Raw genomic sequence first — 7,848 nt, 5'->3', positions numbered from 1 at the left:
CTGTATCAGTCTCTCACTTTGTGTATAAGTGGCTGCATGGGTTGGTGAGTAGCTACATGAGTGTCTATATAGGTTATTAGTTGGTTTTTTGAGTATCAGTATGAGTGTCTGAGTGTCTGTATGGTTCGGTGGGGGGTATTACGTAGTGCATAGGTGCATGAATGAGTGACTCACTGTTTGTATGTGTTGAAGACAGCATGTGTGCAGGACTGTATGGGTGGATGAGTGTGTGCATGGGTGTGTTAGTGAGTGATAGACTGTCTCAATAGTGTCTTTATGAGTAACTACATATGTTTTAAACTAGTATATGTGACTATTGGTGTATATAAGTGAGTATATGTGAGAGTGAGAGATTGAAAGAGTTCCTGCATGAATAAGTATGTGTTTCTATAAGTGATTGTTTAAAAGACTAAGTATGTGTAAGTTTCTGTAGAAGTAAGGGTGGTGGTGTGTGTATAACTGTATATGCAAGTAAATGGATGTTTGATTCTTTATTAGCATGAGTGACTATGTGTGTGAGTAACTCTATGGATGAGTGGCGTTGTGTAACAGGATGTATATGTGTGTGAGTACATATGATGAGTGAGTACATGTATGAGTGACTGTATAGGACTGTTGGTGAATGAGTGGATGTGTATGTGGATCTTAGAATTACTGAATAGGTTGTTGTAACTGGTATTGGTATGTCCATTGTTTTGAACATTGTAGTTTCTATTTTTGAACGTGTGTATCAAAGGTTATATTAGGGGAAGAGGAGGTCTGCCACTCTATCACAAGGATGATGTCATCAGTGATGTCATTAGTGATGTCATTTGAGATGTCATCAGTGATGTCATGAGTGATGTCACTGACCATGTCATGAGTGATGTAATATGTGACGTCATCAGCAGTGCATTGCGGGCGCGCAAGTTATAGTTAGCTGAACTAACTATAACGGGGGAACTTCAATGGTTTTGTACGAGTGAAAAGTCCAGCTAACTATAACGCCCCTGAAACCTATGTTTTTTTCAGTGAATTTCTAAGGTTTTTGAAATACTAATTCCTAACTATAACGTGCCTGAAACCTATGGTTTTTTCAGTGAATTTCAAAGGTTTTTTAAATGCTAATTTCTAACTATGCCTACAGAGATAGGACATGTGAAGAAAGAAGAAAAAACGCACAGAAAGAAAAAAAGAAATGCAGAAAGAAGCAACAGAAGTACTCAAAGACGAAGAATAGTGCAGGAAGAAGGATAACGTGCAGAAAGAACAAATAGAAGAGCAGAAAGAAGCCTTGTTGCAAAATCATCCTGTACCCTCAACTTTTTCAGAAGGATACTGGTGGTAACTGAGTCTGACTAACCAGTCCTAGAGCCAGTGCTATGTTAAAAGACACTCAGAATACAGTGAAAACACCTACATACACTAGGGAACACTATGCGTTGGGGTCCCCCTGTGATCAGCATGACCTCCTCTGTAAGCCCCTAGTATATAATAGGGCAGGGGATTAAAACTACCTCTTAAAACGCACCACAGGGCGTGTTTGCACACGTCACCTCAGGCCCCGTCCCCTCACTTCCCCAAGTTGGGAGATTAAGTCCCCTTGAATCCTGAGGGTCCCTAGGGTCCAACTAGACCACTAGGTACCTCCAGTAAGCGCCACAGAGCTGCATTGCAGAGAGATGTAAAAAGGGGCACGGCCTAGACCACCTCTCTGCAACGCAGCGGAGTGGTGCTTACTGGAAGCACCTGGTGGGCTAGTTGGCCCCAGGGTCACTCAGGATTGAAGGGGAATTATTTCCCCAACTTAAAACGCGCCGCAGGGCTTGTTTGCACACGTTAACTCAGGCCCCGTCCCCTCCCTTCACCACTGTGTAAACACACCCTGTGGCCGTTTTTAGTTGGGAGATTAAGTTAATTTGAATCCTGAGGGTCCCTAGGGTCCAACTAGCCCACTAGGTACCTCCAGTATGCGCCACAGAGCTGCGTTGCAGAGAGGTGTAAAAAGTGGCACGGCCTGGACCACCTCTCTGCATCGCAGCTCAGTGGCGCTTACTGGAAGCACCTGGTGGGCTAGTTAGCCCCCAGGGCCCTCAGGATTGAAGGGGAATTATTTCCCCAACTTAAAACGCGCCATAGGGCGTGTTTGCACACATCACCTCAGGCCCCATCCCCTTCCTTCCCCACTGTGTAAACATGCCCTGTGGCCGTTTCTTAAGTTGGGAGATTAAGTCCCCTTGAATCCTGAGGATCACTAGGGGCAAAATAGCCCACTAGGTACGTCCAGTAAGCGTCATTGCAGAGAGGTGTAAAAAGGGGCACGGCCTGCACCACCTCTCTGCAACGCAGAGCAGTGGCACTTACTGGAAGCACCTGGTGGGCTAGTTGGCCCCCAGGGTCCCTCAGGATTGAAAAGGAATTATTTCCCCAACTTAAAACGCGCCACAGGGCGTGTTTGCACACGTCACCTCAGGCCCCGTCCCCTCCCTTCACCACTGTGTAAACGCGCCCTGTGGCCGTTCTAAGTTGAGAGATTAAGTCCCCTTGAATCCTAAGGGTCCCTAGGGTCAAACTAGCCCACTAGGTACCTCCAGTAAGCGCCACAGAGCTGCATTGCATAGAGGTGTAGAAAGGGGCATGGCCTCAGAACACCTGTCTGCAACGCAGCTCCCTGGCGCACACTGGAGATACCTGTTGGGCTAGTTGGCCTTCAGGGACCCTCAGTATTGAAGGGGAATTAATTCCCCAACTTACAACTGGCCAGGGGGCGCGTTTGCAGAGTGCTGCAAGGAGGGGGCGTGGCCTCCAGCGTGATGCCGGTCTTTAATTTATTTTATTTTTTTAAGAAGGAGGGCTGTGTGGCCCCCCTTCTTTTTCTAATTTACTGGCCCTGGGGACCCCATCCCCCAGCGCTTGCACCCTAATTTTTTTTGTTGAAAAAAAAACATTTGGCCCTCCCAAGGCCTTAATCGACCCCGGGCACCCCAACCCCCGGGTCATGGCCTTTTTTTTATTTAAATACTTTAGGAGGGGGCTGCGTTGCCCCCTCCTTGGGCCACTTATGGCTCCGGGGACCCCATCCCCCGGGGCCGGCCTTTGTTTTTTATTATTTTAAAAATATATATATTTATAGAAACACCTAGGACATGCTGGACAAACCGTATGTACCTATCACTATGATGATTTGCGTGATATTCATTAAAAGGCGACTATGCATAGAATGAATCCACATGGAATGTATTTACACAGCTAGTGAAGCTCTGACGTGTCTGACGCCCTCCCGTGCCTAATCCCGGCGCCCCCGCCAGTGGGTACACTCCAAGTAGACACCCTTGTCGTTTATTTATACAAACATGGGTAGCTATTGACGGGCACATTTAATATACACGTACACCAAGCCATTCAAAGGGGATTCGACAACAATTCGACCAAACTATGCAAGAAACCCCCCTCACGGTTAATAAAAAACACATCCACCGCCGGATGTGTAATAATTTTTATTTTACTCTCTGGGAAGGAGACGAACCTCACTTGAGAGTCACAGCGTGCTCCTGGCTAAGCCCAATATTGTGTTACACCCACCAGTGCCCGCCGATTGCCTCACACCTCTGTGTTGTATTCCACCAGCTAGTGCGTATGCTATGACACTATCTAGCCCATGTGCACTGTAACACCACCCCGTGAATATGTCATGCCACACTTGCCTTCACACGGGTTATATTGCCCCATGTAACGTGCCTTCCTCAATGTGTATGCTATAACGCACAGCGCTATGCCATACATATTACAATCTGGGATCCATATCTTTGTCACAGTGCATATGCAACGTTACACTCCCCAGCACATATTTTATATTACAACTTTAGAGACTAGTTATGTTACACAACACTGCCCTGTGCATATAACACTCCAAGGCGTATATCGCATAGCACGCGCTAGTGCCTGTGCTATCTCGCCCTCTCCAATGAATCTGTCATTGCGCACAATGTATTGCTTATTATATTTCACGCCTCGGTTCATCTTATTTCACACTTTTTGGTGCATAGTTTATACCATATACTGCATCTAGTTTTCATTTTCAAACGTGCTCTCAGGACTATGTTCTATATAACACTGCGTCCACCTACCCTTTTCACGGGCATTACATTTTGCGATGGGGGTGTTTCTGCCAAGTGAGCCCGGAGTCACAGTCACAAACGTCCTCTTCTTCCTGAATAAAAGTGAGATTATGCTGCATACTTGTTCATATTTTAAGTAGTTCGCACAGACACACATTTTAAAAACAATAAAGTTCCTAATACCCACCTTCTCTGAACAGTTAGCTTGCTGCCCCATCCACCTCCTCCCTATCCTCTGTTGTCTGAATCCATGGACTAGCCTCCTCCCTCCTGCCATGCATGGTCTGATGTGCTGCCACTGCCCTCCATTTAGCATGATGTACCAGTCCACTCCTCCTGCCCTCCATTGCCCAGTTCTATGGCCCATCATTGACCTCCTGCTTAGCCTCTGTGCTTAGCTTGCTGCCCCTATTCTCCTTCCCCCTGCCCTCCGATGTCTTTGTGCATGCCCCTGCTCCATCCCTTTTGCCCACTATGTTCCATGGACCTGCCTCTCCTATCTACTCTGAGTGTTCTGTTGAGCTGCCACTCCCCTCCTACCTGCCTAGCATTGTCAGATGACTGTAACCTGTCCCTGCCACCTCCACCCTGCCTGTCCACATGCCATGCCCCTATCCCCTTCCTCCTGTCCTCCATGGTCCATTTTACTGCCACACTCTTCTGCCCTCCCTGGTCTGTTGTGCTGCAACTGCTCCTCCTGCCTGCCCCACGCGGTCTGTTGTGAGGCCCCTTCCCCTGAACTCTCTTGTCTGTGCCCAGGTCCTGACCCTCCCTTATATCCTCCATGGTCCTTTGTGCATGCCCCTGCACCCTCCTTCTTGCCCACCATAGCCATTGTGCTGCCACTAACCCTCCCGCTTGCTATACATGGTCTTCTGTGCTGCCATGGCCCCTCCCACCTTCCCTGTGTGGTCAGCTAGATGCCTCTGACCCCCTCCCACCCTCCCTCCATGGTCTGTGTGTATGCCATCATAGTCTCACTGTTACTCTCTATGGTGTGTCTTGTTTCTAGTGCCCATCCTGCCTGACCTCCAAGGTCATCTTGCAGCTCCTGCCCTGCCACCTTGCCCCCAGCCCTCTGTTTCCATGTGCAGACCCCCTATTCCCTCCCTCCTGGCTTGTCTGTTCCATTGTAAAGCCCCTGATCCGTCCCTCCTGCCCTTTATGGTCTGTTATGCTGCAGCTTTCTCTCCTGTCTGTCCATTATGGTCAGCTAGCTACCATTGCCTCTTTCCCATCTGTTCTCTGTTGTCCATGTGCATGGTCCTGTCCCCTCCCTATTGCTTTCTATGGATTGTTGTGCTGCACTCCCGTCCTGCATGCGCTGTGTGGTGTATTGTGCTGCTGCAAACCCTGATGCCTGCCCTATAGGGTCAGATTGGTGCACCTCTCCATGTCCCTCTTGTCCTCTGTTATCCGAGTCCATGTCCCTACCCCAATTCCTCCTGCCTACCATGATTCAATGTGCCATACTTGCGAACATTTTGAACTTGGTAAGAGGGAGATTTTGAAAAAAAACTGGGGTATTGATTTTCCCCTTTGAGCTACATTGAAAAAGAGGAGATTGTAGACAGGAGACAGATCAAATACAGCCCATTTGAGCTTAAAAGCATTGGACGTTTCCTGGCTGAAACAGGTCTGTTGCTATGTATGGTTGTACTACCACAGCCTCTGCCTTCTGCCCACAATGGTCTATTATATTGCCACAGCCTCTCTTGCCAGTCCTGTATTGTTGGTTTGTAGCCCCTGCCCCCCTTTCCACTGCCCTCCATAGTCTGTTGTGCTGCCACTGCCCTTCCTGCCTGCCCAGTGTGGTCAAATTGTTGCCTCTGCACTCTCCTACCTGCCTTCAATTTTCAGAGTCCGTGCCCCTGGCCTCTGCCTCTCAACAGTATCCCAATGAACAACTAGATTGCTAACATTCTATATTTATTACAAAAGTGTGGAACGCCTGACGTCATCTTGATGTAATCAAAACTGTAATACCTAGAGTATTTCCTTTAGAAATTACATATATGAGAGGGTCTTATTTGCATCAAAATTATGGTTAGTGCTCTAAAAAACTAAAATGAGGACATATTTTTTGAGTTTTCAAATAGCGACAAAGAACTTTTAAATTATTTGTAATCTTTATGTTTTTTTATCCAGTTGACCACTTGATTAAATGTTGCACCTTGGCGAGAGGAAGTGGTGTTACTTCCAGAGCTGCAGACTTTGCAACTGGGGAACCAGGTTGGAGTTTCTGCTTCAGCTCAACATTCTGTGATTGTGGTCAAATCACTTAATCTCCCCATGTCTACAACCAAAATGAATTTGATCTTGTGTGATGTAACCAATGCTCATGTAAAGCATTCCAATACCTGACAAGTCTGCACTATATAAAACTGCAAATACACAAAAAATAAGTGTTTTGCACACTTCTGTCATTGGGCTACATGTGGGCTACATCTGGGTGATATTTGTGCTGCATTTAGGCTCTTTTGTGTCTGGTGGCCATCTTGGTAGATTTATTTGTTATGAAGTTTCCTAATTTCCTCATTTACTGCAGTCTCCTCAGTAGGAAATGCTTTCAGTTTTTTACTTTGATTCCATCAAGAAGGTATTCAGATATGTCACACATTTGCCATAAATTCTGAATGTTAGCACTCTAGTGCCCATTAGATCACTGTAGTAAAGCTACTGCTCACCACAGAAATCTGCTGCTGGTATTAAAAGTGCATGTTTCAGTCTGCATATCAGAATTTTTTAATGAAATAGAAGAGGGTTTGAGAAGTCACTCAAAATGTGCCCTAATTTTTCTTTCTTCAGCACTAATCATAATTTCTATGGCAAAATGAACCCCCTCATTGTATTCCTTTTAAAATTAAATGTTTTAAGTGTTACCAGTTTATTCCAATCAAGATGGCTTCAGGTGTGCCATACTTTTGTCATAAGTAAGACAGTAAGCGCTCTAGTTGCTCTTAAGAACTCTCTGGGACATTCTGGCAATACTTGGGCTACATCTGGGTGATATTTGGGCTACATTTGGGCTCTTTTGTCTCTGGTGGCCATCTTGGGAGATTTATTTGTTATGAAGTTTCTTAATTTCCTCATTTACTACAGTCTCCTCAGTAGGAATACTTTCAGTTTTTTATTTTGATTCCATCAAGAAGGCATTCAGATGTGTCACACATTTGCCATGAATGCTGAATGTTAGCACTCTAGTTGCTCATTAGATCACTGTAGTAAAGCTGCTGCTCACCAGGGAAGTCTGCTGCTGGTATTCAAAGTGCATGTTTCAGTCTGCAAGTCAGAATTTTTTTATGACATAGAGGAGGATTTGAGAAGTCAAAATGTGCCCTAATTTTTCTTTCTGCAGAACTAATCATAATTTCTATGGCAAAATGAATCCCCTCATTGAGTTCCTTTGTAAATTAAATGTTTTAAGTGTTACCACTTTATTCCATTCAAGATGGCAGTGGCAGCACAACAGACTATGGAGGGCAGTGGAAAGGGGGCAGGGGCAACAAACCAACAATACAGGACTGGCAAGAGAGGTTGTGGCAATATAATAGACCATTGTGGGCAGAAGGAAGAGGCAGTGGTAGTACAACCATACATGCCAACAGACCCGTTTCAGCCAGGAAACGTCCAATGTTTTTAAGCTCAAATGGGCTTTATTTGATCTGTCTCCTGTCTACAATCTCCTCTTTTTCAATGTAACTCAAAGGGGAAAATCAATACCTCAGTTTTTTTTCAAAATCTCCCTCTT

The sequence above is a fragment of the Triturus cristatus genome, chromosome 10, assembly GCF_964204655.1.
Source record: "Triturus cristatus chromosome 10, aTriCri1.1, whole genome shotgun sequence".
Taxonomy (NCBI): Eukaryota; Metazoa; Chordata; class Amphibia; order Caudata; family Salamandridae; genus Triturus; species Triturus cristatus.
This window is presented reverse-complemented; position numbering follows the sequence as displayed.